Source organism: Acomys russatus, chromosome 31 (assembly GCF_903995435.1).
Source record: "Acomys russatus chromosome 31, mAcoRus1.1, whole genome shotgun sequence".
NCBI classification, from domain to species: domain Eukaryota; kingdom Metazoa; phylum Chordata; class Mammalia; order Rodentia; family Muridae; genus Acomys; species Acomys russatus.
Genome location: NC_067167.1, coordinates 16,264,433 through 16,286,912, shown reverse-complemented (window position 1 = coordinate 16,286,912; position 22,480 = coordinate 16,264,433). Strand labels below are relative to the sequence as shown.

At 47.6% G+C, this 22,480-nt stretch overlaps 1 protein-coding gene across 3 annotated transcripts in view; it reads left to right on the top strand.

Moving 5' to 3' along the window:
- The first annotated feature begins 500 nt into the window (after positions 1 to 500).
- Positions 501 to 22,480, top strand: part of Elk3 (ETS transcription factor ELK3) — a 67,278-nt gene continuing 45,298 nt past the window's right edge. For all 3 annotated transcript variants that reach the window (XR_007833596.1, XR_007833595.1, XM_051172679.1), the window contains exon 1: positions 501 to 825. The gene's annotated coding sequence lies outside the window, so the exon portion shown is untranslated. The remainder of the gene's footprint in view (positions 826 to 22,480) is intronic.

Sequence of the window (22,480 nt, the reverse complement as noted above, 5' to 3'; positions counted from 1 at the left end):
CTTCAAATTATTACTATGATTATTAATTATATTGCCGCTGTTACATAGGTCCCTCCCCATCCGACACCATCTCTAGAAGAATCCATCTCCTTTTGTGTACACCCTACATCTTTTCATCCTAAATTCGTCCCGTCCGCATTAAAAGCAGCCTGGTGTCCAGAGCATCCAAGCTCTGAACCCCATTCGCGATCCCTCCTGTCCCCCCCTCCCCCAACTCTTAAATGCCTATGGGTAGAGAACAGTGAGCCCAGCGACCTCCTTTTCAGGCCAACTTTGCGGGTCACGACTAGAGGGGTGATGGCCAGCTTAAGGACCCGAGGGCCCCCGGAGCCAACTGAGCCCGGTCGAGTGGAGGGGCGGCGGCCTGGCCGGCGGGTCCCCAAGCTCCTCCCCTGGGGTAGCCGAGCAGGAAGCCGGGCGGGCGCGGCGCGGGGGCGCGCGGGGCGTGCGGGCGGGCGCGGGGCCCGGCGCCGGGGTATGCGCGGGTCTGGGCGGGCAGCCCCGGCGCACAGCCGCGGCCCGGGCGCGCGGCGCGGGGCGGAAAAGCCTGTTTACACAGACTGCACACCGCCTGGGGAATAATGCAGTAAAGGAAGTGAGCAGGCTCGGCCTGACTGCTCCAACTTCCTGCTCTCACACACACCAGAGGGGGGAAAAAAGAGAGAGGAGCGAGAGAAAGAAAAAAAAAGGGGGGGAAATCAGGATCTCATTACAAGAGCAACAGACCGTCTGCAGACGCCTGTCAGCATGGAAAGTCGGGGGCTTTTGCCCGGGTCCTCCTAGAAATCTCCCAAAGAAGACTCCCAAGCGCTCCCCCACATCTGGGTAGGTTGCAGGACTTTTTGCCTGTTGCTCCGGTGGTTGCAAAGTTTTCTTCGGGTAGTTTTTTTTTTTTTTCTTCCTCCTTTCTTCTTTCTTTTCTTTGGCTGGTGGGGGTGGGGCGGTGGGCGCTGTGGGGTGGATTGTGGACTGTGGTGGGGGAGGATGGGGGTGCGTCCCCACGGGGGAGGATGCTGCGCGCAGTCACCGCAACCGCCACCCCCGCCACCGCGGGAGCTCGTGCGCCGGCCTGGGGGCTGCTGTGCTAAACCGGGAGGAGACACCGGGCGTGCAAGCTCCCGCACCCCTGCAGGCTGGCGAGCAAGGCTCTGGGGCTCTAGGACTGGGGATGGTGACTGGAACGGGCTGCGTGGCTGGAGGCTGGAGACTGGATTGCCGCTGACCTCCGGTTGGGGCTGCAGTCCGGATCCCATAGTGTGGGCACCAAGATGCGGGTGTTCAGATCCAGGGAGTGGCACAGGGATGGAGATGGGGTGGAGGACGTGGGCCATGGAGATGTGGGGCGCCGGACTGCGTCCACTCTCTCTGGGCAGGTGACCCCCCGCCCAGGTCACCGCCCCAGGCTCACGCCCAGTCAAATGGACTTTTAAAAGCCGGCCGAGTCGGCTTTGCTAGTCGGGATTCGAATTTAGGAGAGGGGCCGAGGAAGGGATGTTCTTGAAGCTTTCAGCTCTTTAACTTCCAACTACTTGCTGGCCTGTAATGTTACTGGAACTTTTTTTTTTTTAGGAGGAGAGGGGATTAAATTGGGGGCGGGATCTAAAAAAAAATTTAAGTGGTCTCTGTTTTGTTACGTTTTCTGAACCGAATCATTCTGAGGATAAGCTGCAGTTACGCGGCGGGTCGAGGGTGGAAGTGAGCAAGGCTATTTCAGAAACTGCAAAAGGGGCTTTTTAGAAGGGGGAAAAAAAAAAAAAAAAAAAAAACGAGTGTCGGGAGAGTTTCTGGCTTGTCTGGAAACGGCAAGACTAATTGCCGTGCGCTTCCGCTTTGAAACTGGCTGCAGACAGCATCTTGAAAATGACTCACTGAGGAGCTCACAAAGAAACTGTGGCTTGCTGCTTCTCAGGTTTATGTATTTGTGCCTTTTACAGTTTCCTTTGTAGTGTTCGAGGGTCCCCCGCCCCTTCCCTGCCGGCCCCCTCCCGCCCTGCCGTTTTGAAAGCCCCTTGCCGGCCTTTAGCTCTCTGTGGTCCTCTGCCCGAGGTGGGGGCAGTTTGGGGTTGAGGGAGGGGGGAGACCGAGTTGTTTTTGGAGTTGGCTGGGGAGAGGGCAGGGGGGGAAATGTTCCTTGAATTTTCCACTGGCTGCTGCAGGAAGAGAGAGCCCCTTTAGTCATTGCTAAGTAATGTCTGCACACACACGCGCGCATACACACACACACCCCGACTAATCTCATTGGGAGTTTCCGCTGCTCTGTACAGGAGGGGTTTTGTGCAAGCCACTGTCCGCCTGAGGAGCTGGCTCTGCAGATCGAAGCGAGTCACAGCCTTATTGACTAAGAGGTGCCTTCTCCACCTCACCAGTCTTTCCAGGGCACCGTCTCAAAAAACTTGGAAGTATCTTTGGCCATTTTGGTTTTCAAACGAACAGGCTTTTCCTCTGTGCGAGTGTATGTGTGTGTGTGTTCTGTTTTGTTCTCTGTTATCCAATCAACTCTTACACTAATACACATGCCTGCCCCTTCTCTCCCGTCTGTGCCTCGGCTTTGTTGGGGGTGGGGTGGGGTGGGGTGGGGTCGGGTGGGGACCGGCTGGGCAACCTAGCATGGTCCAGGCATCTATTAATGAGCCTACTGCCCAACAAAGTATTCTTTGGTCTCTTTTCCTTTTCTCCCTTTCTGTGGTACACATTTATTTGGAAAAGGTCACTTATGGGTTTGAATTTATGGGGATTACAAAATTACCGATTGTGTTAGGAGGGTGTGCAGGTCAGACAGTTAAGGAGACTGTCCATCAGTGTACTGAGAGCTTCCAGTAATGACTGCTTGCAAAACCCCCAGAGCATGAAAAGTGATGGCCTTTCCATGCCAAATATAGCTCAGGCCTTCTAACTCACTAGTGTCTCTCTCTCTCTCTCTCTCTCTCTCTCTCTCTCTCTCTCTCTCTCTCTCTCTCTCTCTGCCTTTAAATGTTGACTAGAAATGTGTAGAATTACTAAAAAGGGCAAAGAATTTTAGACAGCCCCATTGGAAGCACGGGACATGTTGCCCTCTCTTGAGAACCTCCAAGGTGTTGCCAAGATTTCTCTGGTGGCAAATATGTCCTAAAAAAACAACCCAGGGAGCCCACCCCGTGTGAGTCAGTGGGCTGGAGTTCAGGATGTCCCTTCGCACCTTTCCTAGTGCTAAGTGGGTGGTCCACAAACCGTTGGTGCTGGGTGTCCAGTGTGACAACAAAACTTTAGCTGATGGGCGAGCCTTCCATCCTACAGGAGAGTTCCCCGAGGTTGAGTGTTGGACACTTTTCTTCTAATCTAGTGTACCCAACCTTGCTGGTGCTTCTATCCTATAACACAGTTCCTCAGGTTGTGGTGACCGCCAACCATAGAGTTATTTTCATTGCTACTTCATAGCTGTAATTTTGCTACTGTTATGTGAATCGTCATGTAAATATTTTATATTCAGGATATCTAATATAAGATGCCCCCCCTGCCCAAAATGTCTCAACTCATAAGTTGAGAACCACCGTTCTAATCAGAAGGAGCGCCTCAGAGTGCAACTGGTTGAAGATGCCTAAGTTCTACTTCTGTGGTTTTTTTCAACCAGGGATAATTTTGCTTCCTGCAAGGAACACCTGCAGGGATGCTACTGGCATCCACCCGGCAGAAGCCAGAGATGCTTGCACTCATCCAACAATGTCCAGGACAGCTCCCCATAAATAATCTGTCATCCCCAACTCTCAGGAGTACTTATATTCAGCAGTTTTGATTCTCTGAAATGATGAAGATGCTCAAAGCTCTTGTAGGCACTCATTCGACAAGTGGGCATTTGCTGTCCTTTATATTTTGGCAACCTACTCTTTGTGTCTGTGTCTGTCTGTCTGTTTCTGCCTTTGTCTCTGTCTGTCTGTCTGTCTGTCTGTCTCTGTCTTTCTCTCTCTGTCTTTGTCTGTCTCTCTGTCTGTCTGCCTGTCTCTCCTCCCTCCTCCCTTGTCTCTCTCCCACCTCCTGTCTGTCATCTTTTCTGTGCCACAGGATGACAGATGCTGACATTGTGATTTTATAACTTGCATGAGCTGAATTTTTGAACCTCCCTGAGCACCAAGTCTTCACACAACCAGTACCGATACCTTTAAGATGGGAAGGGCAGTATTCAGACGAGGGAGAGGGGGGCTGTTTTCCAGCCCCATTTGAAATTTGAAGATATCTAAGCATTTACTTAAATGCCCCTCCCCCTTTGTCTTCTGTAAGAAACCAATTAATTCAAAACTGCTAATATACAGTAACTGTAGCCCTGAGGTCATACATTAAAATTTATGTTTGTCATAACTTTTTGGAACTTAAATCTTTTCCTGAAATTGGTTTTAAAGGACTTCCAGGCAGTGTGTATAAATTAAAACATTCCTTCTCAGCGATCAGATAAGATACTGGACTTGGTGTCTTCTCTGCTCCCAAATTATAGATAGCATTGTCAGATGTTACAAAACATCACCTACTGACAAGCCCAAAACACTTAATTAAAAACTTACCCATGAACATGACTTCCTGGTGTAGACTTTTTTTTAAAAGCGAGATGCTCCTTACTCGTGGGTAGTTTGGGTGCTTGGCATGTCTAGGTAATGACATAGTCCTTGCTCCTTCCCAGACCTCGGCGGCTTCCTCATGCATTAAAAGCAGTGGGCTCTGTCAGTTTTGATTCTGCTCTGGTGGCCCCTTCCTCAGCCTGCTTTGATTCCTTTGTGTTCGTGAGTGTCATGAAGACCCTCGCATTCATCAAATAGCCTTGTGTGTTCCGGGCAGACATTTTCCATGTAGCTGTTGTCATAGCTCCTCTTGGCTCTTTCAGGGTGATTTAGAGCAGGCAGGAGCCACAGCAGTCAACAGACATCTTCTAAAGCTTACTTTTTCTGTTTTTCTTGGTTGCGAAGAGTATCACAAATTACTGTAGGGAAACACAGAAAGCCACAACGACAATAATAAACATCTCCCAAAACCTTGCTGCTAACTGACATTTTGTTGTATGTTTTTGTAGTCTTTTAAAATGTGTGTTGTGTACACAGATGCACTGGAACACATGTGCTCATAAGGTTTTGTTTGGAGTCATGGCATACTCCTAAAAAAAAAAAAAAGCTTATTTTCACATAACATCCCACAGAGTACATCTTAATAATGAGTACTGAGACTCAAGTTGCCAAACGTTGAGCTTGTATTTATTGACGATGACAAGATTTCTAATGAACTGCTTTGGCGCTTTGTCATCTGTAATGTCTTAAGAATGCTGCCCTCTCGAAAGATTGGGTTCCTGTGTGCTGTGAAGTTTGGGATTTCAATGAGTTTTCTCTGTGACTTAGGTATGAGTCATGATCTGCAGTGGAGTGTCGAGCTGTGGCAACAGGAAGTGAGGGCACACTACACATCAGAACAGAATGCCAGCCGAGGGAAGAGAACGGAGGTTAAACTGAAAAATACCTCTTGGGATGAGCCAGCTGTAGAGGGGAGGAGGGTCCAGGCAGACAACTTTTAGTTAGTGCTCTATTCTTACTTCCTAAACTTTGGTGTTTTAAATTGATTTTTTTTTTTTTTTTTAAGCTCAATATTACTACTGCCCATGGTCGGCTTGAATTGAGGCCATTCAGCTTTTTGATAGAAACCATGGCAGTGACAACCATGGCGACTCCCTCTACTTTTGCCACTGAGAGCATAGCGCTGGCAAATTAAATTACACTCCCCGTGTTTGTGTGTTTAGCTTTCCGTTAACGAATCCTGAAGGCCTTCAAAGACAGTAGCTTGTTCCGTCTTTGAAGGGACTGCTCTTCAAATATTGAACTCTCTGAGATCCTTTTCCACAATCAGAATCTAAATAGCCCTGTACTCGTTCCTGGACGTCCACAAGAGTGTCAGCAGCTTTAGAATAAACCCCTGCAGTGGTCACTTCAGCCAAGTGCGACTTGGGTTGAATTGTCACTAGGAATGAACTTGACTGTCATGTAGTAATTTGCGTTTTCTGGGAAGAATTACTAAGCTACTTTAAAAGTTAAGTGGAACACATTCATAACTTAGCTGAGAGTTTTGCTTGCATATTCCTTAAAGTTATCAAGCGGATTGATCGCTTGTCATAGCCTAGTTGAATCTGAGTCAAACTAAAATCACTTTACTCACACACTCAAAGTGGCTCCAAGGCAGTTAGTGGTTTTTTTGTTTGTTTGTTTGTTTGTTTGTTTGTTTGTTTTTGAAGTTCCTGGAGCTAAGGGTGTTCTCATTTAGCCACGAATCTGATAGGAATCATAGGGTAGATGTAAACAATGTCTCTGTGTATTTTCTCAAGACTGGTTAGGTTAGAGCTTTCAGCAATAGAAAAACAAAACAGAAAAAGCAGTGCAAGAGCCATGACATCATTTTTCACCTTAGCAGGAAGGGAGCGGGCACTGCCGGGTGTGGTGGCACACACCTTTGACACCAGCGTTTTGGCCGTTGAGGCAGTCTGATCGCTATGAGTCTGAGGCCAGCCTGGACTACATAGTGAGACCCTGTCTCAAGCAAGTGAAACAAAAAGTCGTTAGCCTACATCCATCCAAACACACATCTTAAATATAATTGTATACATCCGTGTAGCTGTCTTTTCTAAATGAAGAATAGTTATATTTCCGTCACTTCAAAGTGTTCCTGAGTATTTTCTTTTTTATTTCAGGGCAGACAGTCATATGATTCTATCAAGCAGATTCTTAGGCCCTTGATAAAATACTGTAATCCTTGTATGGTTAAACATAAATCAGTAGGATATATGGATTTCCTCCTCATGAAGGAAAAGGAGGAATCTCATTTATTTTATTTGATGTAAACACACACACACACACACACACACACACACACACACACACACACACACACATACACATTTTAACCAATGTTATAGGAAAAAAATAAAATATTGCCTCCAAACTAACTGTCCCTCCATTTCCCTGACTGGCTGGTAATGGACTGAAATGGAGAGGCTTAATTGTCTTTTTATGTTTTTTGTTATTGTTGTTGTTTTGTTTTATTTGGTTTTTTGGTTTTTGTTGTTGTTGTTGTTGTTGTTTGTTTTTTGTTTTTGTTTTGTTTTGTTTTTTGAGACAAAGTTCTCTGTGTAGTCCTGGACTCACTTTGTATACCATGCTGGCTTTGAACTCATAGAGATCTGTACCATGCTGGCCTTGAACTCAGAGATCCGCTTGCCTCTGTTTCCTGAGTGTTGGGATTATAGGTGTGCGCCACCACTGCCCATCTGAGAGGCTTGACTGTCATGCCCTGAGTCCTGTCGTGTTTTTAGGAGGACACACTTGACCTTGAGGAAATGGGATAAGAATTTTTGCTGCCACCTTAGGAACAAATATGGCAATTTAAGTTTCTCTTTGGATTTCACCAGGCCCTTCTTAAGTAATGGGGGACCCAAAGGGCAGTGCCATCTGCCTAGTTTTCCTTTATTCTCCCTGAGCTTTGGGACAGAACTGAGTGTTGTGCTGTTTCTAAGGACCTTCTGTCCTCTCATACTCGGGGGTGGGGGTGGGGGTGGGGGTGGGGTGGTGCACAGTGGCTGAAGTGGTTTGGCCTGAGTCTGAGTTGGCCCTAAGAAAGTTCCTGTCTCCAGGCTACACCCCGCCTCTTCTGTTTGAGCAGGATGGTCCCCTCCATCACCTCTACTGTTCAGAAGGGCACCTGCCTTCTTTATCCTGGCAGCATCAAGAGCTACAATCCTTTACACGCTCACATCAACCTTTGTTGCTCTGGCTCCCCAGCCCCACTAGATCCTTCCAGTGGGCCCAGCGCAGGGTGAAGACCCAGACCTCTAACTGCAGCTACACACTGTTGATGTCACATCAACATGTGGTCCTTCCTTCTGTTCTGCTGACTGAATGCCCTGCCACTGGGCCTTTATAAATGCATTCTCAGCCAGGCGTATTGGCGCATGCCTGTAATCCCAGTACTCGGGAGGCAGAAGCAGGTGGATTGCTGTGAGTTTGAGGCCAACCTGGTCTACAAAGCGACTCCAGGACAGAAGGCTAACACAGTGAGACCCTGTATCAACCCCCCCCCCAAAAAAAAGCATTCTCCTAAGAACCTATTCTTCTAGAGGCTTGCAATCAATAACCATCCTTTATTTATTTCTTTTTAAAATGAACTTAATCATTTTTCCTGTTTTTTTTTTTAAGTCTACAAAGTGGTGGGTTTCACCATGTGAGCCCATGCACATGTGCCACTGTACCAAGCTCACGTTCCCCTCTCCACCCTCCCTCCCACCTCTTCCCCTCCTAAATAGTTACTCTTCGGCTTTCTTTCCTCTCTCTCCTCTGTCAAATCAAGATTCTGCTTGTGAAAGAAAACACGATATTTTGCCCCTCTCTCCATCACCCTCTCTTCCCTCCCCTTCTTCCTTCAGCTTTCTCTCAGCTCCTTTGTCATCTCCCTGGGGAAGGCTGTGCTGACTCTCAGTCTTCCTCTGGGCCTCCTGAGCCCTCTCTCTCTCTGGGCCTTTTATCTCCACGTTTCCTCATTACCCAAATTCTTGTTGTCTGAACCCAGGAGCTGGTCAGTTTTAGGTATATATTTATGGACACTTGGCTAGTATTCCTAACTCGATATTAATACCCCTTCTCCCAAACTCAAAGACTAAGGCTATGTGATAATAGGTTGTCCACACCCTTGACCCAGGTCGTTTCGGAGAGTGCGGGACACTTGCATGCATGTGTGTGGCATGACGCGTCCGTCCCACATCTGTGATGCCCATTGGGCTGGGAGCTTACTCTGGGCCCACATCTATTTTTTGCATCCTTGTGTCCACCCCAGGCCTGTGTACAGCACCTGAAACTTGGTGAATTAAAAACAAAACAGAGGGGAGAAGCCTTATCAGTGTAGCCCGGGCTTGGTGAAGGGCCTTGCTGTGCATAAATCCAGCCTTTTACTAGACCGTGCCTTGCTGGATTAGCATCAGGCAAGTCTCCCGGTTAAATCCGGAAGATAGCTAAGAAGAACATCTTTGTCACTCGCCAGAGTTTTTACTTAAGCTTCCAAGAAAAGTGTGTTGTTAAGATGGAGACAAGCTTCGCTCTGATTTTTCGCATCAGGGTTAAACTGAGAACGGCTGGCTACAGCCTGAGAGACGTTCCTGTAGAGGTTGTCCTTGTCAGAGTTCATCAACCGTAGAGATGCCATGGTCCTCTATGGGAGATTTCAGTTGACAAGCCTCCTCTCACTGTTGCCCTGAATAACACCCCTGTGCTCATTGGCTCAAAGTCTTTCTTTGCCTGGAACGGCTGCACAGGTACCGTTTATCTGTCACCTTTTGAAATCAGTGATGTTTCTGCTGGAATTTAAAATAATAGAAGAGACGGGCTAAAGACCAGCTTGGTTTTTGTTTGTTTGTTTTTCGTTTTTGTTTTGACAGAGGACTAGTTATACCAATTTTCACCTGGGTTTTGCCAAGGAGCCCTTTGTTGGGGTCAAGTCTGGCTTAGCCAGAATGTGTGATCAAGCAGGTACACCCTGCACCCCCTATCCCCCAGCCCTGCTACCATGATTCTAATTATCAGAAAAAAGTGACCAAAACAACAGCAAAACAAGCCTTAAGATTCACCCCAGGGCAGGCTCCCTAGTAGGCCTGTGAATTGACTGGGAGACTGCACTGCCCCTACCCTAGTATGTCATCCTCAAAATGTCACCTGCACTCAGACTAGAGCACTAACCTAAGGGATACTGTAAACAAGAAAAAGGTGTGGTGGCGCATGCCTTTAATCCCAGCACTCGGGAGGCAGAGGCAGGCGGATCTCTGTGAGTTCGAGGCCAGCCTGGTCTACAAAGAGAGTCTAGGACAGCCAAGGCTACACAGAGAAACCCTGTCTTGAAAAAAAAAAAAAAAAAAAAAGAAAGAAAGAAAGAAAAAAAGAAAAGGCCGTGTTGCTGTTAGATTATTGTCTAACAATTGAAGTTCAGAATGCCTCACTGGCGGGCTTCATTGACCCTGTCCTGGAAGTGTCCCTCCACTGTCCCCCTATTGGACTTTAGAAGATTTGCTTTTTGAGGTTGAAATGTAAGTGCTCCTCTTTTGGCATTGTCTTTCTTTCTTTTCTTTCTTTTTTTTAATGAAAGAGATTAGGGTGGAAAAGGAGAGCGCATATGCATTTGCTTAGGTAAGCAATGGCTGCCAGAGAGATGCTTGGGTCTAAGAGAACCCTGGGCAGGATGTGAGCTCAGAAACAGTGACCCAAACAATTCCTCTTCCTATGTAGGGAGAAAGCCTGCCTGTGTGGGATTTGAGGCCTAGTTCTGTATGTAGGGCGGTGCCCAAGGGAGTGTTGTTTACTGCGCTTCTCCACCCGGAAGCATCATTGTTTCAATATAGGAAGTGAGGCGGGAGCAGGATTTACTCTGTAATTTTCAGGAAAGGAGAAAGCTTGGATTCCCAGTAATGCCGACGAGTACCTTTGTGAACATATAAAGACAGGCACGCAGGCTGTCGGGAAGGTTAAGTGAGAAGATGCTCTGTCTTAGTTTCCTTGTATGATCCTAGACTTGAAGTCTTAGGATGCAGGACATGGGGGCATTGATAAAGAAGTTATTTCTCACAGCATCCATCTCTGTTCTCCAAGCTTGGCCCTCAGACCAGAGGGCATTAGGTTTTCTCTGTCTCTATTTCTTTCTCTTTCCCACCCCTCTTTCTCCCTCCCCATATCTCTTTTTTTATAGAATGTATTTTAGAACTGTATCTCTAAATGCTCCTAGACACAAGTACATGGTCACGCCTGGTCTGTATACCTAGTGCCTGTAGAGGTGGCGTTGGACAGACACACTTCATCTTTGATGGCAGAGGCAAAAGCAGTGGCCAGCCAGCCACTTAGTAACCCCATCACTTTACTGTTCCTGCCTTTGTGATATGCAGCTAAATAGAATAATGTACATAATATTGAAATTGCCCTAAAGTTGGTTATTTTGTCAGGCGGTGGTGGTGGTGGTGCATACTTTTAATCCCAGCACTTGGGAGGCGGAGGCAGAGGCAGAGGCAGGCGGATCTCTGTGAGTTTGAGGCCAGCCTGGTTGACAAAATGAGCCCTTGTCTCGAAAACCAACCGAACAAAAACAAAAACAAAATAAAGTTAGTTATTTTAGTAACCAAGATGCTCAGTCAGGAGAATGCCTGCCCAGCACACGTGAAGCCCTAGGTTCCGCTCCCAGCATTCCAGTAACTAGGCATGGTAGCTCAGGTCTGCAATCCCAGTGCTCCAAAAAGGCAGGAGGATTAGAAGCTCAAAGTCTGCCTCGGACTGTGCAGTTATTTCAAGGCCAGCCTGGGCTGTATGAGAGATCCTGTCTCAAAAAGAACAGCATGACAAAATGATAGTAATACAACAATAAAAGAAACAAGTCAGACCTAGAATTTTGTTCTTAAAAGAGCAGAAACTGCCCTGGGGGGGATGGCTCAGTAGGCAAAATGTTTGCCTCGCAACCAAGAGGATCTGATTTTTGATCCCTAGGTCCCGGGTAAAACGATTAGGTGTGGATGCACCTGCTTGTAATCCCTGTGTAGGGGAGGCTGAGACAGGCCAGTCCCTGGGGTTCACTGGCTAGTTTGTTCTCAGTCCAGAAGGTGGCTATTCCTAAGAATGGCATCTGAGCTTGCCTGCTGGCCTCCATATGCATGTGTACTCCAACACATGTACACACACACACACACACACACACACACACACACACACACACGAGAGGGAGAGAGAGAGAGAGACAGAGAGAGGCACTTTAAGACCTTTTGTAGAGGATTATAACATGTTTAAAAGGGATACTTTTCTTTAGGAAAGAGAAAGAATAATCTAAATCCAGAACTGGCTATTTTTATAGCTAATATATTCATGCTGAAAAAAGAAACAGCATCAAGTTGTATGTGGTATTTCAGAAAGGGCCAACATGGATGGCAGATCCCAGCAGAGGGGTTCAAGGAGGTGAAACTGTTTGGGGATGAGGGTCCATATTGACACTGGTGTCGTCTCTTTCACCAGATGCTTTGGGTGACCTCTGTGTAACGTCATTCACGACATGGGAGTGAGTGGGCCGTTGGCAGCAGTGTCTGCAGCACTCTTCACCTAGTGAATTTGATGATTAGCTTTTGAAAGGTTTTTACAGAGTAAGTCATTAGAGGAGACTTCAGTTTTGAAATTACGCACTGTGTATTTTGCGATAGTCTTCTTAGAAATAAGGGTGTCTACCTGCCAGGTGGCAGTTGCACACACCTTTAATCCTAGCACTCAGAAGGCAGAGACAGGTGGATCTCTGAGTTAGAGGCCACGCTGGTCTACAGAGCAAGTTTCGGAGCAGCCAGGGCTACACAGAGAAACCCTGTCAAAAACAAAAACAAAAAAACTCAAAAAACAAACAAACGAACAAAAAAACCCAGAAACCGACCAACCAAAGTAGCGTCTACCAAGAATACCAAGTTATTCTAAATGTGTCCTATTTACTGTCCTATTTCACTTGCTGCTGTTGGTTGACATAGCAGCCGTGGTTTTAAAATAGACATTCATGAAGAGTTGAGTGGCCGCTGGCTTACTTTTACCTCAGTGACACTGGGTTTTTACTTCATGTTAAAAAGTACCTTCTGAGCCGGACGTGGTGGCACACGCCTTTAATCCCAGCACTCAGGAGACAGAGGCAGGCGGATCTCTGTGAGTTCGAGGCCAGCCTGGTCTACAAAGCTAGTCCAGGACAGCCAAGGCTACACAGAGAGACCCTGTCTCCAAAAACCAAAAAAAAAAAAAAAAAAAAAGTACCTTCTGAGAAATCATTTGCCACTGGAAGAAGTTCTCTGCGTGTGACACAATAGCCAGGTCACATCTGGCCAGATGTGATGCCGATGTGCAGGAAAATGCAGGAGAAACGTGCGCAGGTGGGTCAGTGAAGCCAGTGGGGCCAGTTGCCACCTTCCTGGCTTCAGATGTGACCAAGCCTCCACACGTGCCCGCCACATGAGCAAGCAACGACACACGAAGGTTCTAGCTTCCTTGACAAAGAGAATCCGAGGCCCAGATTGAGGCGTGAGCATTGGCACCTGTTCCTGGCATGTGTGTTTCCCGAACTATGACAGAGAGTCGCTTTGAGAAAGATACAGAAGCTGAATGGCCCCAGCTTCAGAGTCGGAAGCACCCATCTCCTGGCACAGGTAACCACTGTGTGAGGAGCTCTCTGTGCATCTCAAATGTCCCCAGCCACCTCTTGCTCCTAAACACCAGCCACGTGTAAGCCAACTGTCTGAAGCAACCCCAGAGACCAGCTAATGCCAGCCCTGCCTGCCTCAGCCTCAACAGTGCTTTTTCTTAAGCAAGAGCAAAAGAATTATACTATCACTAAACCCCCTGGAGAATATCGGTAGATCCAAGCTGCTGGACAGGAACATTTTCATCCACTTCTGAGCAAAGACGAGATCAGTATTTTATCTCGTTATCTCCATACTGTTAAGAACCAAGAGATTTCAAATAGCTGCTGTGGGGGTTAGTCTTGGGAGAGAGGAAGGTTGCTGCTGTTCTAGGAGGGGCTGGTATCTGTCTGAGGTGATGATGATGATGATGATGGTGGTGGTTGGTGACTGTGGTATAATAGTGTGTGTGAGAGAGAGACAGACAAGAGACAGAGAGATACAGAGACAGAGAGACACGATGCTAGAAAGATAGACGCTTTGCTATTGAGAAGTTATTGCCTTAACTTCTGCGGCGAACACAAGTAGGTTCTGATCTTCGCTGGTAGGCGCGGCCTCGCCCCCTTGCCAGAGCTTCTGTAGAGGAAGCTGGCAAGCTGTCGCTCCATCCACTTCCCTAGAACACTGTAGGCTGATGCACCACATGTTTGAGAAAAGCGGGACCCTGATGGAGAGCCTCGCTCTGGTGATGTCGATTAAGGACACAGAGATAAACAACCTGCCTGCTGTTGGCTGTGACAGCCTCAGGCCTCGGAAGGCCACTGGTGGCCATCTTCATAGGGAGACAGGACCCCAGGAGGAAGGGATCTGTAACTGTCTCCCAAGAGTCTCTCAGTGCAGATGTCAGAGGAGGCAAGGCCAGGTGCAGCGCACCAGGAGAAAAGGAAGGCACCCAGATGGCTGGGTACATCTCTGCCAGGAAAAGCCTGGCTGTCCCTGCATCAGTTGGAGGATGTCCAGCATAGCTGTGCAGATTTCCCATGCCCAGAATCCCTCGGGGTCCTTTAGAGAGGAAGAGATTACAAGGTGGCTCACACTTAACCCCAACCTGGGACCCTTTCCTTCCTAGCCTTGCAACATGCTTCCTGAGCCTACTCAGCCTGTGTGCGCGCACAGCAGCAAGAGAGGGCAGCTGAGCTGGGGGAGATCGCTTGCAAGCAAGGGGCCATCGATGCAGAAGGAACAGTGCGGGGACTCAGTGCCTGGACTGACTGACAGACAGACAGACAGACAGACAGACAGACAGACAGACACACACACACACACACACACACACACACACACACACACTTTCCACTGGGTGGTGCTGCAGGAATTCCTACCTTTTACATCAGGAGTTTCCCCCTTCCCAGAAAGACGCCCCTGCAGCATAATAGGCGGAAGTCCTGATTTAGAAAGGTTTTAGAGTTTTAACACAATGGGAGAGCTGGTGGAGGACGCTCTGGCAGGAAGCACCTCAGTTTCTGGATGTGGAAAAACTGCCATCACTTTGTGTCGCTCAGAGATGTTCTCAGTGCACAGGGCTTGAATTTTTGCTTCTAAGAGCTGCCTCTTTAGCACAGTAAAGCTTTCAAGTTTCTCTGAAAGATTCCAGTTTTCTGTCTCCCAGAAGTGATATGGAAAAATGACCTTTCATTTGATATTTTATTTCTCTTTGTAAAACCGTCTAGGAGAATCTAAGTGAATAAATTCTTCCTGACCATAACACAAGCAAGCACAAATGTCATAAAATCTCTTTAATAAGGCATCTTTGATGCTGACTACTCCAGCCTTCCCTTACTAGCAGGATTGTATATTATTACTTTGTTTCTATTTGTGGGGCTTTGGGGTTTTAACCCCCCAGTGCTGGAATTAATTATTTAATTGAATGTCTTGGAACTCTCTAACATTTAGCCGTGTGCCCAACCTGGATTCTATACTTTTTATTTGTAATCCTGAAAAAAAAAATCTTTCTACAGTCTTTGTGTATACACATTAAAAAAAAAAAAAAAAAAAAAAAAAAAAAGGACCTGTCTCTCCTAGTCCTGTTTTGTCACTAAGGGCCAACCTTGAGCTAGAGCTGGTAGCACAGGCCCGAAATCCCAGCTACTCAGGAGGCTGAGGCAGGCAGACTGCAAGTTCACTGTCAGCTTACGCTCCATAGCCTGCATCTTACTCAAACTTTGACTCCAAAATTGAAGAAGTGAACAGAGAGCTAAGTTACTGCCATCCTGTCAACAGTTGTTTGCCCAGTGTGGCACCTAGGTTCAATCCTCCATTTAAAAATCCCTTTGGGAGCCAGCGCATGCCTTTAGTCCCAGCACTTAGGAGGCGGAGGCACAGGCAGGTGTATCTCTGAGTTTGAGACCAGCCTGGTTTACCGAGTGAGTTCCAGGACAGCCAGGGCTCTACTGAGAAACCTGTCTTTAAAAAAAAAAAAAGAAAGAAAGAAAGAAAAGAGCTGGGTGGTGGTGGTGGTGGTGGCGGCGGCGGTGATGGCGGCGCATGCCTTTAATCCCAATACTCAGGAGGCAGAGGCAGGTGGATCACTCTGAGTACGAGGCCAGCCTGGTCTACAAAGTTAGTCCAGGACAGCCAAGGCTACACAGAGAAACCCTGTCTCGAAAAACAAAAACAAACAAACAAGATGAAGAAGAAGAGAAAAAATAAAAATAAAAATGTCACGTTGAGTGAACCTGGTATGTTTGTCTGCCTTTCTCCCTGTTCTGTCTGTCTGTCCCTCCCCCATCAATCTGTCTGTCTGTCCATTTCTATCTCCGTTCCCTGAGGAAATAGGCCAAAAGAAATGGTGACAGAATGGCTCCAATTCTTTTTATTTTTTTCACTTCCTGAGACAGGGTCCCTGGGCAGCACACTGTCCTAGAACTCGCACTGTAGACCAGGCTCGAACTTGAACTCGCAGAGATCCGCCTGCCCCTGCCTTCACGTGCTACCGTGACCAGCTCAGAATCTCTCATCAAGCAGAACCCAGTCCGAGCACCTAGAGTCACAGAGTGGTGGGATAGCAAATGAAGGACATGACGTCCTGACTTGATCCTGTTGAGAATGCCACTTGGCCTTTTGACTTGACTACTGTCTTGGCAGCAGAGAGGTGTAGGACACCTCTAGTCCAGTGGTCCTCAGCCTTCCTAGCGATGCGACCCTTTAATATAGCTCCTCGTGTTGCGGTGACCGCAACGACAAAATCAATTTTGCTGCTACCTTCTTCGCTACCGTGAAGGAAACACGTAAGCACTTGTGTTTTCTGATGGTCTTAGGTGACACCCCTGTGAAATCCACCCACGTGTTGAGAGTTGCTCCTCTAGTGTGACAATAGGCAGTGTGATTAGGAATCTGGATTTGGGAGCAGATAGTCCTGGGTTGGGCGGGGCGGGGCAGGGAGGGCGGTGTCCGTCTGCTTTTCTCATTCCTGCGGCCACATGGCGTCTGTCTTCATGGTTTTAGTCATGGCTTCGTGGTGAGTGGGACTGACTGAGGGTGTAAACCCTCATGTACTTAATGCGCTAAACACAATGCTTGGTGCACAAATGACCGTCGGATATTAGCATTTAAAGGGAAGGCTCCTATGAGGGTGGACATTTGGGTCTTGGACTTGCTCTGCAGAAGTTCCTGAAGTCTCAGTATTGGCAGTGGGAGAGAAAACCCCTAGTGTTTCCTCAGACAGAACTTTTTTTTTTTTTAAATGATTTATATATTTTTATTTTTATGCACATTGGTGTTGTGCCTGCATGCTTGCCTGTGTGCGGGTGTCAGATCACTTGGAGCTTGATTACAGGCGGTTGTGAGCCGTCATGTGGCTGCTGGGAATTGAACCCAAGTCTTCTGGAAGAGCAGCCAGTGCTCTTAACTGCTGAGCCATCTCTCCAGCCCCACAGACCAGGACTCTTGATTTGGAACTTATAGATTCCCTTTAGAACTTCACAAACCCTATTGATGTGATATGTTTTAAAGATATACACGTTTATATCCATATGCATAAACATGGATATAATAGTTTCCCCGAGAGAGTTCGCAAAATGGTCCACGGGTCAAATGTACAAGGAAGAACCTTCCCTGTGGTTGTGAAGATGTGTGTATTCACACCTATTTCAGGTATGCGGTCATATGTTTTAGGAGAATATATAAGGCTGTTGTTATTTAACAGTTTTTGTTCCATATGAACAACAGTTTCCTATAGTTCAACTGAGTAGATTCTGATTCTGTGCGGAAAACAGAACTTGGACCGCCTCACAGCGGGACTGGCTGGAGAGAGGTGTATTTACAGCTTCTTTCCTGTTTTGCATCAAGGCCCGGCAAGTTAAAATTCATCAGGCAGCTTGTAAATCTATTTACCCAAAATGACTTGGGTTGTGTCTGGTTTTATGAAATCGTCTTGAATTTTTGCTGGTGACTCGATCAAATCCGTGCGATTAATTGCACGGGAGAAGCCAAAAACCTTTCAGGAGCATTCTTAGCCATAAGCACCTAGGCTTTTTTTTTTTTTTTTTTTTTCTTCAGAGAGCAGTTTTGGCTGTCGTGTGGAGGGTTAAAATAGAGCTGACACATAGACCAAATGAAACCAGAGCTGCAGTTACAAAGTGGGACAGATGTGGGAGGCCAGGTTTCCTGTGGCCCATTTTCCAGTTTCCTGCCTGCAACCTGTAGAAGAAGAGGAAACTGGGTGTTAGCGAAGCCTGAGAACCCTCTGGTGGGGGCTGTGCCTCCAGCCAGAAGTAAAACTCATGCAAAGAGCCCGGTCAGTGAAAACAACCGCATAGAAAGTAAACGGTCAGGTTTTCATCCAAAGACGTCTGGAAAGGGGCAGCCTTTCTGTTTAAAGAAAAACATGGTCCACATCCCTGCGGCAGGGGGTGGGGGTGGAGTGGGGCGCTGTACCCACCATGCAGGAACCTCTGTGTTTTACAGCCCTATTTGTCTTTCAAGACATAGTCTGCTTTGTTACTGCAGTTGGTTACTTGGCATGATTCACACCCCCCCCCCCACACCTCCCCACACTCACCCACATACACACTTCTCTGTCTTCTGGACTTACTGATACACAGATGTGGACAGCCCAGTGGCTATAGCCTCTGTTGGGAAACCTAGGAGAGTAGTTGGCTTCTTTCTTTGACCTAGATGCCTCATGACAGACACTGTGGTCTGATGTGTTCAAATAGGAGAGTAAGTGGAGGTTGGCTCTGTCTTGTGTGGCTGGCTACCTGGAAAGCCATAAGGGCTTGGATGATCAGAAGACTCTGGAAAAGGGGATAATGCCAGACTTCTCCCAAGAGGGCAATTGCTAAACGCCTGAGAGCTTTAGGTTTTATTAAGTATCTATAAAGCCAAAATATTTCAATCCCACCAGAAAGAAATTAAGATTAAGAAGAAAAAAAAAGGGGGGGGGGTGGATCGTTACACACCTGGTTAGCAACTGCTTTTCACCATGTGCTGTATTGGGCTTGTTGTGGGTGCTAACGGAATACTGGCCTAAACTTACTTAGCCCGTTTGGGGAAGCCTGGCTTCTTATCCTTATAGGAACATGCCAGACATGATGGCAGTGCATTGGTTTTGCAGGATATTAGTCTGAGCTTTCCCTGGGCTATCCCAGTTAGAATCGGCTTGCATCTTTGAGGCACGTCGAAGGTGCGTGCTTCTGGGACACTGGATATTTATTTATCCTGTAGGCACCCCACCTGTTCTCCAGGCCCCAAAAGAACAAATTGTGCTTTAACAATCTTTGGGTCGATACCATATTAGAGATCAAAAAGAGGACCCATGTGAGGCAGTCTAGAGAAGTCTGAAGAAGATAGGGCTGGGCTGTGCCCTGTTGGGAGGGGTGGGAAGTGGATGGACTTTCGGATGTTGGAGGAAGCAGTCAAGGCACTGTCCCCATGGAGGCAGGGTAGCCGTCCATTTAGTTTTCCAAAGAAAACACCCTCCTATGTGAGCCACCAGCAAACCAAAATGGAGTCACTCCTAATTTACCCACTGATGACATAGTTCCAGGAGGTGTCGGGCAGTTTGTGTACACTGTGGGTTGTGATTCCGTCATGACAGTGGCTGTAGATAATTCCTCCTGAAAATTCTCTCCTCAGATGGAAGACTCATTTTAAAAACAGGGCAAAGTGTCTTGCGTAGTCTAGAGGATAAATCACTAGGTGGAGTAAGGACCACTTCTCTTTGCTGTTCTCTCCTTCTTTTAAAAACTTGAACAATCTATAGGTTATTTTACAACAAACGAGAACACAGACATTGATTTTCCCCTTGGGAAGAACGTTGGGGCAAGGTGGACCCTTTGACTTCATACATTTGTTTTTCACTCCTGACAGTCTACAATGACTAAAATGTTTCTTGAAAATAAATTGTAATAATCGTAGTCTCATCTCAGAAAAACAAAACAAACAAAACAAAACTATACCCTACCAGTGGTTCTCGACCTGTGGGTCGTGACCCCTTTGGGAGATGGACGGTCGTTTCATGGGGTTGCCTAAGACCACCAGAAAGCACAGATGTTTATATTATAATTCACAACAGTAGGGAAATCACAGTTATGAAGTAGCAGCAAAAATAATTTTATAGGTGGTCGTGGGATTGCCACAATATGAAGAACTGTATTAAAGGTCACAGAGTTAGGATGGTTGAGGACCACTGCCTAAGACAAAAAGACTTCAGAATTCGTAGATGTTATACGCCCGTGTCTATCAAGTTACTCTTTCACACCTTAAAGATATACCTGTCCTGGGTCCTGGCCAGGAAACAGGAATTTTGCCTGGTCCTTGGTTTCAGTCGGTTTGAGGTTTCGGCCTAAACCCGTGGACAGCAGTGGCATCCTGAACGCTTTCCTCACCGGACAAGGAGAAATGTCAGCAAGAGCTTGGACTCTTTCTCGCTTCTGGATCCGCACACATTTTAACAAAAAGGCAGCATGCTGACTGAGCATCTCCTTTCCGTGTCCTTGACACAGCAATGCCCCTTCTTTTCTTCAGCTCCTGTTTCTGTACTTTCTTGGCTCATTTCTTTAGTTACCATGTGTAAGCTTAAGGAAGCCAATGACAGCAGGGGCGGTGGGGGCACACTTTCCATCCCAGCACTTAGGAGGCGGAGGCAGGTGGATCTCTGTGAGTTCCAGATCAGTCCGGTCTTCATAGAGAGTTCTAGAGGAACCGGGGCTGCGTAGGGAAACCCTGTTTCAAATTAAAGCAAAAAAGAAAGAGGGAAAGAAAGAAAATCAAAGAGCATCTTTTTGCCCATTCAGTGGCCGCCTCTGTACATCTGCAGAAGCAAAGGTGACAATGTGCAAAGAGGCATCAGATATCAGTCAGGGGAGGGGAGGGAGGGAGGGAGGGAGGGGGGGAGAGAGAGAGGGAGGCAGGGAAGGAGGGAGAGAGAGAGAGAGAGAGGCAGGGAGGGAGGGAGGGAGGGAGTGGGGAGAGAGAGAGAGAGAGGGAGAGGGAGAGGGAGAGGGAGAGGGAGAGGGAGAGGGAGAGAGAGAGAGAAGGAGAGAGAGAGAGAGAGAGAGAGAGAGAGAGAGAGAGAGAGAGAGAGAGAGAGAGAGAGAGAGAGAGAGAGGGAGGGAGGGAGGGAGGGAGAGGGAGAGAGAGAGAGAAAGTGAGCCAGCAAGTGCTCTAGTGACCTTTTGGATTTCTAAGAATGGCAGCTCAAACCTTTGGCTCTGGCTGAGTCTGCAGCCAGCTCACAGCAAGACATCTGGCGCCACCTTGTGGCAGACAGAAGGTAAAGCGCCCTCCGAAAAGCCCTGAGTTTTCCAGGGGGAGAAGTAGGGAGTGGGAGTGGGTGGTATGGGACCTCTGGAAGCCCAAACGCAGTCTCTCAAGTAGGCAGTGTCCCTTTAGTGTGTACGAGATGACAGCGAGAGTGGTGGCTAGTCTGTTTTATCTTTCGCTTTGTGGTTCTGTCTTAAGTTATTTTTTTAAGCAAGGGAGAAGACCAGGAAGAATAAACACCATTTCGTGTTTACATTTTTTAAAATGCTGAGTGTTGAAAACACAGAGGCAGGAAGCACTCACTTGGAGTATACAAAAAAACGTCCCACCCGACAGTCCCAGTGGCTTAACTCTCCCCATGCTCCCCTCCCACCTCTTTGCTCTGTCTGACCGCCCCCACCCCCACCCCATCTCCCACTCAGTAGCTCTCATCCACTTGTCTCCCTGGCCTTCTCCAGGGACACAAGATACACTGGAGCAAAAAGAATTCCCAGGGCTGTGCAGCTTGAACAGCAGGGGTCGCTCTGCTGAACTTCCCAGACTTGGAGGCCTCAGAAGGGAGGACGGAGGCTGTGTTGCCTGCCGTTCCGGTCACCTTGTAAGCCAACACGCACAATGCAGCCGAACGTTCACCGGGACATTGGTGACTGTATTGGAGCCATTGCCTAACGACAAAAACTCAAACCGCATGCAGTGTCTGAAGGATGCTTTTGAGCTGGGTGGAGGCCGCGTGGTGTCGCAGCATCTGTGAAGAGCTTTCCTTATGGCAGCTAGTGTTAAAGTAGTTCTTGCTGCGTCTCAGATGTAGCTCACTAGTGACTTTGTGACATTTAACAATAATCCCGTGAGGTGGGTATTTTCATCCTTGCCACCATCAGTTCCACCACCATCACCCCACTTTACCTGTGAAAACATACATGTACAGAAAGGGGAAAGGACACCCCCCCCCCCCAATGCCCTACAGGCAGGCCGGGCAGATGCTCACAGGTGAACCCAGAGATGTTCTGGAATGTTCGTCACCCACCCAGTAGCCTTCCCTGTATGTACGGGCCCTCCTTTGCTTAGCGTCTTCAAGGTGCAGAAAAGAGCCCGCTCCAGTAAAGCTGTGTCTAGTCTAGGTCCCAGAGAAGACCCCTCCTGCCAGTGGCCTTCTAATGATTATGGAAGCTAGTTTACAGCTTTGTTCATTATAGAGAGTTGGCTGTGAAATTAATTCTGAACCATAGACTCAGCCCTGTCCTACAACGCCCCTCCCCCCCCCACCCCCATTTTTGTCTCCATGTGCTTATGCACTTTGGTACTCCTCATCTGTAAGTGCCCCACTATTCAGATTTTTGATCCCATTATAACATCTGCCTAGTTTCCCTTGTCGATTAGTGAGTAAAAGAATGCCTTTGGCTTGTGTGTATCGCATGTCTGTCTGGCAACTGAGATTTAAAAAAAAATATGTTTGAAAATTCCATTTTTAAACAAAGAAGCGTCTTCCTTTTCACCCTCTCAGCGAGGCCATCTCTCAGTCCTGCACCCCTGCACCCCCTGCCCCAGCCCGCATGCGCGTCCTAG